Below are 10,397 nucleotides of genomic sequence, written 5' to 3'. Positions count from 1 at the left end.
GGTGTCTGAAAAATGGAAAATGTTTTTATTAAAGAATTTTTTTTAATTATTTAAAATATGGTTGATGATTTTTCTTATTTTTGAAAATGAGGAGTTTTTAGGTGATTTTATACGCCGGGACGTAATTTTTTTCGGTATTGAATTTTCAACAAAAACACGAACGTTTTGGACAACCTGACTAATAAATTCACAAACTTTACCAAACAAAATAATTTTTAAATGCACTAATGGGTTTAACAGGATTAATCAACCCTGTTAATAGGCCTAAGCTACCATTAATACTTTATTTATTATTTAAAGTACAAAAAAAACCTACCCCATGCCATTTTATCCCACGCCCACCTCCCCTAAACACACCAAACTCTCTCTTTCAATAGCAACACACGACACACACAAGGAATTGAGAGAAAAGCATAGTAAGTTGCTAGGATATTCAAGCCAAGGTCGCTCGTCGTCGTTCTTCACAATCATCAATATTAAATCATGCGTTAAACACGCAAAGGCACGCCATATTCTTTCCTTTACTCATCATCACAAAATATTATGTATTTTTGTATGAAATTGCATGAAAAAAGTTGCACATTTGAAGATTTTCGTATATGCATCATATGTGATTATTAAAACATGTTTTATGATCCAAAAACATGTATATTATGTGTTAGAAGGGGATGCCATGATTAGAAAGTAATATGGGATGGTTTTGCACGAATTTAAGGAGTCCTAGAACACCCCAATAAGCTGAACACACGGAAGAACACAAGCTGGTACCATCTTTCTGTGTTGGGTGATCACGGGGCTCGGTTTATGGGATTCGTTGCTTGGCTTGGTCTCGGCTGGGACCAAGGCTGGCTAGGGTCACGTAGGAGTCCAGAAAGGAGTCCTAGCCACGCTAGGACTTGAGCACCAGGGCTGGGAAGAGTCCTAGCCAACCCGAGAAGGCAGCGCATGTGCGCGCTGGTGCAGCATAGCCGTGCAGGGGAACTTTGCTCGGCCATGGGGCTTGGGCTGGGCTAGGTCAAGTCACTAAGGTTCTAAGAGGGTGCACAATGGGCTGGGTCAGGGTCTGGTCCAGTGGTTAGGGTCCTAGCAAGCCAAATGTGGAGTCCTTGTCCTTAAGGAATTCTCGGCCGTGGTTGCAGCTTAGATTTGTGGCTACGGTTTTGGGGACTGAGGTTGAGTCCTAAGGTTCTAAGGTCCAGGAGGGTTCCTAGAGGGGCTGGGCAGGGTTCGGTTCGAGATGGTTCGAGCTTGGCTCGAGGGCCAGGCTTGGGTCGAGGGTTAGGGTTTTCTTCCTTTGATTTAAAATCGAAACATGCCATCGGGGTCGAGTCATGTTCCACGAAGGCTAAACTAATATAAAAAGTCTAAGTTTTTAATTTGGAAATTTTATATTGAATTTGGAATTAATTTGGGACTAAAACGATTAAAAATGAATAATTAAAGATTAATTGAAAAATCTAGAATATAAGATAAATAAAATTATGATAAATTTAATTTAAGCTCAAATAATTATTTGGGATATTTTAGAGTCAATGTAATTAAGAAAGAGTCAAATTCGATTATTTTTACGTCTAGGGTAAAATGGTAATTTTACAGTTAGAAAATAGTAAACGTCATGGCAGTGCTCTGATTGTTGTTTTATATATTAAAATATTTATTTTAAATGTTTATGAATTTTTATGATTTAATATGGACATTTAAAAGATATGTTGTATGCTTGGTTTAAAAGAAAAACGATATTTATATGCATGATTTTATAAAGTGATGGAAATACGAAATTTTGAAAGGATGTGAAGGGATTGTGAATAATACGAATATGATGATATGTCAATACGTAAAGCCAATTCTCAGTTGACGGGTGAAAGTGTCGCTGATGTCTCCGCCGCCTAGTACTGTGGTTATATGAAGATGGATCAATTGCTTAGTACGAATACGAATACAAAAGTCACAATCAACGATCTGAATTCAACGAACATGAATATGAATATGTTTATAATGAATATGAATATGAATACGTTTATGATGAATATGAATACGTCGATATGAAAATATTTATGAAAATGTTTATATTTAAGTTTATGCATCTTTATGAAAATGTTATTTTACATACAAGTATTTTCACTGTTGCATGTGATTTATATATGTAGTACTTGTTATCAAGATTATGGTGTGTTGAGTCTTTAGACTCACTAGGTGTGATTGATGCATGTGATTATGATAATAATGATAAAAGAGGTCTTGATTGTTGATTCTGCTGGACTGAACGTGCACATAACCTGTGGGGCCCTTAGCTCCTAATCGTTATTACAATGCAATCTGATTAGAGTTAACTAATTACAGCGGAAAACGAGTTTAAAATTTCTTTACAATGAGCCCGAAATATTTCTTCTATAATTTAAATACTAAAAATAGTATTTAATCTCACATCATAAACATGCCCACACGAAATCATAACCAATCATATACAAACAACTCATATCCTCGGGACATGCCTCGGTATATAAATACATATACATATATAATGGGAACAAGACATAAACATAAAACCTCAGCCCAAACTGTGGCTCCCTCCAGAAGTACCCTCTCCGGCCTCCTGATATCCTGGAGTACCTGCCATTGTCCACACACAAAGACAACAACAGCCCCCCTTGGGGGTGAGCAAAGCTCCGTATGGAACAACCATCGTATATACCACAAGTATCTAAACAATGATATATGATATGCAATGCATGTATGTCGTGGAGGTATCGGGTCAAATGCCCATCCACTGAGCACATGTCAGAATCAAACGAATCGCTATCAAATCAATGCTCGAGCTGGCACACCGGCCTCAATAAGGGATACTCGTATGATAGCGTCGACAAAGCGCCATCAAATCCCAAATCTCATATCCAATCATCGGGGCCACAATTGTCTATGCTTTACGGGTCATATTATACCAGCATAACAATTGTGTTCACAAACCCCAGAATCCAATCAAATCATATCATGGTATCTAAGGATCATAGCTCAACGTGCATGTCATGTATCGATGTATGCATTAAACGATGTGTGTTAACAAAACATTTATTTTATACATCGATATCTCAATCTCAATGTCATGTATGCCACATCAATCAACAAATAAGGCATATAGACATGTATTCTCATTCCAATCAATCAAATCAATCCGACATATATCATATAATACAGATACCTGTCGTATGTTACCCGGTCGCAACATACCTCAATTCTTCGTTCTAGTTGATGTAGCTTGATGATATCAGTATAATACTTTATCTACATCAATAACATACTCATTCCAATCAATAACATAATCCAAATCATTAATATGATTTTCAAATATCATTTGAAACTTCAAAAATTCATATCAAATTCAAATCATAGCATAATTCAATTCCGACTTCAAAACTTAGTTTCTTGTCGGTTATTCTACCGCATATATTTAGCAGAATTAATAACAACTGACAAATAATTCTTCAATCTCAATCCAACGATAAAAATTCCCTAATTATAATAAATTAGGAATAATTCAAAATAACATTCACTATAATCATCTCTTCTTCGTTAAAATCATACACTATTCAACAATCTTCAATTTCTGTATGATTTAACAATTTATCGGATTTATTACAAAAATCGACGAATTTCAAACATCACCAAAAATATAAAATTTATACCTCAAATCGAAGACCTCGTGTCAACGATCCCAGAACTGAGACTGATTCGTCGATTGAATAACCCGATAAGTCGCACGATCGAAAAGAAAAAAAAATCGAAACCCTCTCTCGCCTCACCTCTCTCGGCCTAACTTTTCTTCTGGTTTATGTCTTCTGAAACTCACGTGAAGTGAGTTTCACATTTATCCCTTTTTTTAATTTTTTTTAATTATTATATTATATTATTATTATTAATATAATATAATATATACTATTTAACATTTTCACATCGGTATATCCATTCGGATCAGTCAAGCGATCAAATTTTCCAAAACTCAAAACATGAAACTTCTATATCTTTGAGTTTTCTACTTTATATCCAAATCTCAAATCATTTGGACTTCATATGACCAAGATATGTCATATTTTATGCTTAAAAATTAATTCATTATTTTTCAACTTATTTACGAAAATGCCATCAAAATAAATTAAATATTTTTCAACTTATTTACCAAAATGTCATTAAAGCTATTTTAGTCTCGGGGTCTCACATAACCCGAGGTCCATCGCTAGTTTTCCGCACTAGTTTATGATTTATGATTTTAAGTTATGTTAAAAATATTTTATGATTCTTATTATGATTATGAGTAGTTTTTTGAGAGGTTGTTAGTTTTAGCAATTTTGCTAAGTTAGGATATGCATACGATTGACGATTTTACAATCATACAAATATGGCACCAGAGGTGGGCATCAATTCTTACAAAGTTTGCACCAGAGGAAGAACAATCATACAAATATTGCAATGAATTATTCTCATATGCAGAAATCATAAGATGTCAAATTAACGAAAAGTAATTCTATGAAATAAAAAGAGCTTTTGAGAAATGACCAATATTTTTACTTGATGTAAAATTCACTTTGAAAGTTGATAACATACATGTAAAAGCTTTCTTGAAAAATTGAATTGAACCTAAACCCGAGAAAGCAAGATTATTAAGATGACAAAATTTATGTCAAAATTATATTTTTGATATTGTTAATATTAAATCTCATAAAAATATTATTGTAGAATTCTTAAAAAGAGATTAACAATGTCGATGTTGATTTCATCATAAAAATGCAGAGGCATTTGATGGAACACCTTGAAATGCTTCAAAACGAGTTCAACAAGCTTGCTCTTAATGCAGAAATTTTGGGTAGGCTACAGCAAGCTTATAAGACCACTGTCTCTGATCAAATTATGGGTTTTTTATAGGCTTATACTCAGTTATGATATATAATACAAAAGCCTATTCTCTAGGCTATTGAGAAGCCACTAGCTTATCAAAATTAAAGTTTTCGAGTACATGACTCTATACCTTGCCTATAGCAGGGAGTTCAAGTACCTCTAGCCAAGTGCTAAGTGGAGATGTAACGCCCGAAAAATCAGTCCACGTAAACCACATGCATGCAAAAATATTTTGATTGCTTAATTGTTTTATTTAATTGCTTTTAAATGCTAGCATGATGTTTACTATATGATTAAATGTCAAATTGCATGATTAAATGATTATATGACATGATTTCATGAAAATAAGGATTTTGCACGAATATTCGATAATAGACAGGGGAAATGAGACCGGGGACGACCAAGACAAGAATATGTATTTTTATTTAAATAGTGGTAAGGCTTCCTAATATGATTAAAAAAAATGATTTAAATTTTCGAAAAATGTTGGAGTTCGAATTATTTTTCGAATCGAACTCGATTTTTTCCGGGAAGCCGGTTTTGGGCAAATAAGGAGTTTTAAAATATCAAAAATATTATTTTTGGGAAATTTATTTTATAAATTTTTATGATTTATTTATTTAAGTGTTATTGGACCCAATTTAATTAATTTAAGTAGGCCCAATTACCCTTAAGCATGCAAGCCCAAAACCAAAAGCCCATTAATATGTAATTAAGTTTATAAATAACTAAACCTAGTCTTCAAACCCTCATATTTCAGCCTCCATCAGCCGAGAACACCTTGCACACATTCACAATTTTTTTGAAAATAAGGAGAAGAAAAAGGCTAGGAGTTCTTCGTCGTCCGGTCGTCCAACGTCGCACCCTCGCCGAAGATCGAATAATCGAGCGTTATAAACGCAAAGGCACGTTCTCTAAACTTCTTTTAACATCATACAAATTATAATATGCTTGATTTAATTGTTTATGCATGAAAAATACGTGGGTTCGATTATTTTACGGTAAGTTACGTATTTTCGAATTTTTAACGTTTCTACGCTTGTTTTGAAATCGTTTTTGAATCCGACGGACACGCTGCCAAAACATGATAAAATATGAAGGATTTATAGCCAAAACATGACATAATAATAGAGAAAACAAGGCTGGAATTTGTGGGCAAAAATTCAGAATAGGAGCCGTGAGTTTTGGGGTGGCTTTGTGTGCTTGTGGTAGTTCATGGGGTCGGCTAGCTTGCATGGGGTGTTGGGGGCTCGGACAGGGCTGGTAGGGGCTTGGCTAGGGTCGTGGTGAGTGGCTAGGAAGAGTCCTAGGGTGGCTGGGCACTGCTGCACGTAAGGAGGAAGGGGCGCGCAAGAAACCGCTTGAAGAAGAAAGCGACGCGCAGCTTGGTGTTCGAGCAGGAGGATGGCGCGCGGGTTCAGGGGCTTGGGCTGGCTTGGGCTGGGTCTAGGCATGGTCCAGGGAGGGTTAGGAAGGGCTGGGCTCGGTGGTGGACTTGGTAGAATCCTCCACGCAAGGAGGGCAGTAGCAGCGGGAGGAGAGGCGCAGCCTTGTTTCTGGTGCAGGTCTTGTGGCGCTAGTGCGAGGGACTGGGCTGGTCTGGGACGAGGCTGGGCGTGGTCTAGGGTCAGTAAGGGTCGAGAGGGGTCGATGGTTTAACAGCTGGAAGAGTCCTAGTTGGGTTAGGAGTCCTAGATATGCAAGGAGTCTCACCCACACACACATGCAGATTTGGTCTCACTTTCCAGGCGAGTTTGAGCGACTTAGGGGCTGGTTCAGGGGCTTGGGCTTGGTCAGTAGGGTCCCTAGGTGGGTTGGCTAGGATTTGGCTCAAGGTGGCTCGGGTGCGGCTCGAGTAAATTGGGAAATGGCTCGGTAGGTTCACTAAGGTGTCAATTTCGAAAATTTAAGAACAAAAATTGAATCCATGGGTCCACGGGTGTGGCTCATGACTTGAAAGGATAGAATAAATACTAAAAATGTTATGTTTAAAATTTGGGATCAAAATAACGAGTTTCGGAATTTTTCGGGATTTAATCGCCGCACAAAACGTTAATTAACGAATTAATTGGAACGCCTCGTTTTAAGCTTTATAAAATTATGGAAAATTAGGTTTAAGCTTAAATAATTAATAAAAGTCTAAGTTTTTAATTTGAGAATTTTATATTAAGGTTTGGTTTAATTCGGGATTAAAACGCGTTAATATGTCTTATTTAAAGATTAATTTAAAAGTCATCGATTTAAGCCAAATAAAAATATGAGAAAATTCATCTAGGCTTAAATAATTATTTAGAATAATCCATGTAATTAAAAGTGAGAAAAAGATAAATTCGAGAATTTGTACGTCAAGGGGCAAAACTGTTTTTTTTACACTTAAGAAAATTAATAAACGCTTGGCAGCGTCCGGAAGGATCATAATATTTGTAAAATGATATTATATGATTTAAAATGATGATTTTGATGATAATATGTATTTTTATAATTTATGGTAAAGCTGTGCAATTTATACCTGTCTAAAATGCTATTTTTGGAAAGCTGTCTTATTTTATGATTTTTAAAGAAAAGGAAAAATATTTGAGGAATGTGAATTGACTGTGACAAAAGATATGATTTATGATATATGATTTTGTGGGGATAACGTGAGGGGAAAAGGCCCAGAGGGAACCTATTTACGGGAAAAGGCCCCAGAGGGAACCCATGTTTGGGAAAAGGCCCCCAAGGGAACCCGTCTATGGGAAAAGGCCCCCGAGGGAACCCCAACGATCGTATTTCCACGGTGGAGCCTATTGCACACCCCCATGGACCATGTGGAGCTAAGACTGCAGTCGACTAAAGGATAAAAGCTAGTCACTTTCAAGGATCAAACTTCACCCAAAATGATATATGATTGAAAGCTTTACGATTTTAATGATTTTATGATACATGATTCATGATGATGATTAAAGCTTATTTTAAATGATTTTTAAAAGATTTATTTATGATTAAAGCTTATTTTAAATGATTTTTAATGGTTTATTTATGTTCAAAAGATTATTTTAAATAAAAATATGATTTTTAAATGCATGTGAATGTATATGTATTATTTGCTATCCATGTTTAGAACGTGTTGAGTCTTTAGACTCACTAGGTTTGTATGATGCAGGATTTGATGATTTTTGGAGGCGGTGACGATTGAGTCGCTCGAGTGCAGCAGTACACACCCGAGGGCCTTTATCTTTCCGCACTAGCTAGATAGATTTATGATTTAAAGATTTTGCCAAGGATTTTTATTAGAGATATTTTTATGCTTTATTGCTAGCCGATCTTTTCGAATGTCGATTTAGGAATTTTGGTTAGCCGATGATTTAGGATTTTATTTTATGCACTTGAGATTTAAATTGATAAATTATTAGGATTCATGATTATGTTAAATTATTTTATTTAGTAATTTAGAATTTATGATTTAAGATTAGAAAAAAAAAATCGAGGTCGTTTCAGGAGATCATCCTTAGATGAGCTGGACCTAGCAAAAATTGAAGCGTCAAATCCTTATCTCGAGCCTTCAAGTCAACTCTTCACCTCGAGGATAGAAGAGGAAAAGATCAATCTTAAACCTCAAACCGACAAAATAGAATCTAAGGTTGGTACTAATGAGCTTATACTTTCTCTATTTCAGGTATATCAACAGAACTAGGAGAAATTGAAAAAAGAATATGTATCAACACAACTACAATCCGAGTTAATATAGCAAGAAAGTATCATCGAATATGGATGAAGCCAAATTACTATTCTATGGAATTCAAAGCACGGTATGAATTTGAGACCCTTGCCTCGGTTTATACTACATCACCCAGCTTCCCAGATATTTCAGCATTACTTAAGTGGATTCAGAAAACTGTTCACAAAACTTGGTCAAACAATGATATTTGTCTAGGACAGATATTTTGTAACTATATTTTTTTAGTGCAACACCAAAACCAGCCTGAAAAAGCTCACAAGAAGACTTTCATTTCATTAAGTTAAGGAGGCCGGACATGAAATTTTGAAGTTCATCAAAGATCCGTCAAGAAATGAAACACATCTTGTTTCATCACCCAATGAAGATGACATCTCCACTCAATTGACCTGAGGATTATGAGTATATCTATTAGAGATGAACAAAACCAAGTTTCCATTAAAATTTTATCAAAATTTTGTAAAAGATCTTTTATGTTAAATACTATGACATAAAAAACTACAAGTTTTGCAGGAGATACATTTGAAAAGGAAATAATTCTTTTGTGGAACGACAAAATGTCGGTGATAAAAAAAACTGGTCGGAAATTTCTTAACACGACTCATGTGGGAAGATGGTCAAAAATTATCTGCCCAGAGTGCCCGAACCAAAATGAGCCATAATTCGGTAAAGGCTTTCGAGCAAGAACTGATTGAAATCACCTTAAGAGACATGAACAAGTGGTGAGGGACTCATCAAGTTAAGGAGGCCGTACATGAACATTTTGAAGTTCATCAAGGATCCGTCGAAATGAAACACCTCTTGTTTCATCACCCAATGAAGATGACATCTCCACTCAACGAGCTTGAGGATTATGAGTCTATCTATTAGAGATGAACAAAGCCAAGTTTCCAATAAAGTTTTATCAAAATTTTGTAAAAGATCTTTTATGTTAGATACTATGATAGGAAAAACTACAAGTTTTGCAGAAGATATATTTGAAAAGGAAATAAATCTTTTGTGGAACAACAAAATGTCGGTAATAAAAAAACTGGTCAAAAATTTTGTAACACGACTCATGAGGGAAGATGGTCAGAAAGTATCTGCCCAGAGTGCCCGAACCAAAATGAGCCATAATTCGGTAAAGGCTTTCGAGCAAGAACTGATTGAAAACACCTTAAGAAACATGAACAAGTGGTGAGGGACTCATCAAGTTAAGGAGGCCGGACATGAACATTTTGAAGTTCATCAAGGATCCGTCAAGAAATGAAACACCTCTTGTTTCATCACCCAATGAAGATGACATCTCCACTAAACGAGCTTGAGAATTATGAGTATATATATTAGAGATGAACAAAGCCAAGTTTCACTAAAGGTTTATCAAAATTTTGTAAAATATCTTTTATGTTAAATACTATGACATGAAAAACTACAAGTTTTGCAGAAGATATACTTGAAAAGGAAATAAATCTTTTGTGGGTACAACAAAATGTCGGTGATAAAAAAACTGGTCGGAAATTTTGTAACACGACTCATGTAAGAAGATGGTCAGAAAGTATCTGCCCAGAGTGCCCAAACCAAAATGAGCCATAATTCGGTAAAGTCTTTCGAGCAAGAACTGATTGAAATCACCTTAAGATACATGAACAAGTGGTGAGGGACTCATCAAGTTAAGGATGCTGGACATGAACATTTTGAAGTTCATCAAGGATCCGTCAAGAAATGAAACACCTCTTGTTTCATCGCCCAATGAAGATGACATCTCCACTCAACGGGCTTGAGGATTATGAGTCTATCTATTAAAGATGGACAAAGC

The sequence above is a fragment of the Primulina tabacum genome, chromosome 8 (assembly GCF_025594145.1).
Source record: "Primulina tabacum isolate GXHZ01 chromosome 8, ASM2559414v2, whole genome shotgun sequence".
NCBI lineage: Eukaryota > Viridiplantae > Streptophyta > Magnoliopsida > Lamiales > Gesneriaceae > Primulina > Primulina tabacum.
This window is presented reverse-complemented; position numbering follows the sequence as displayed.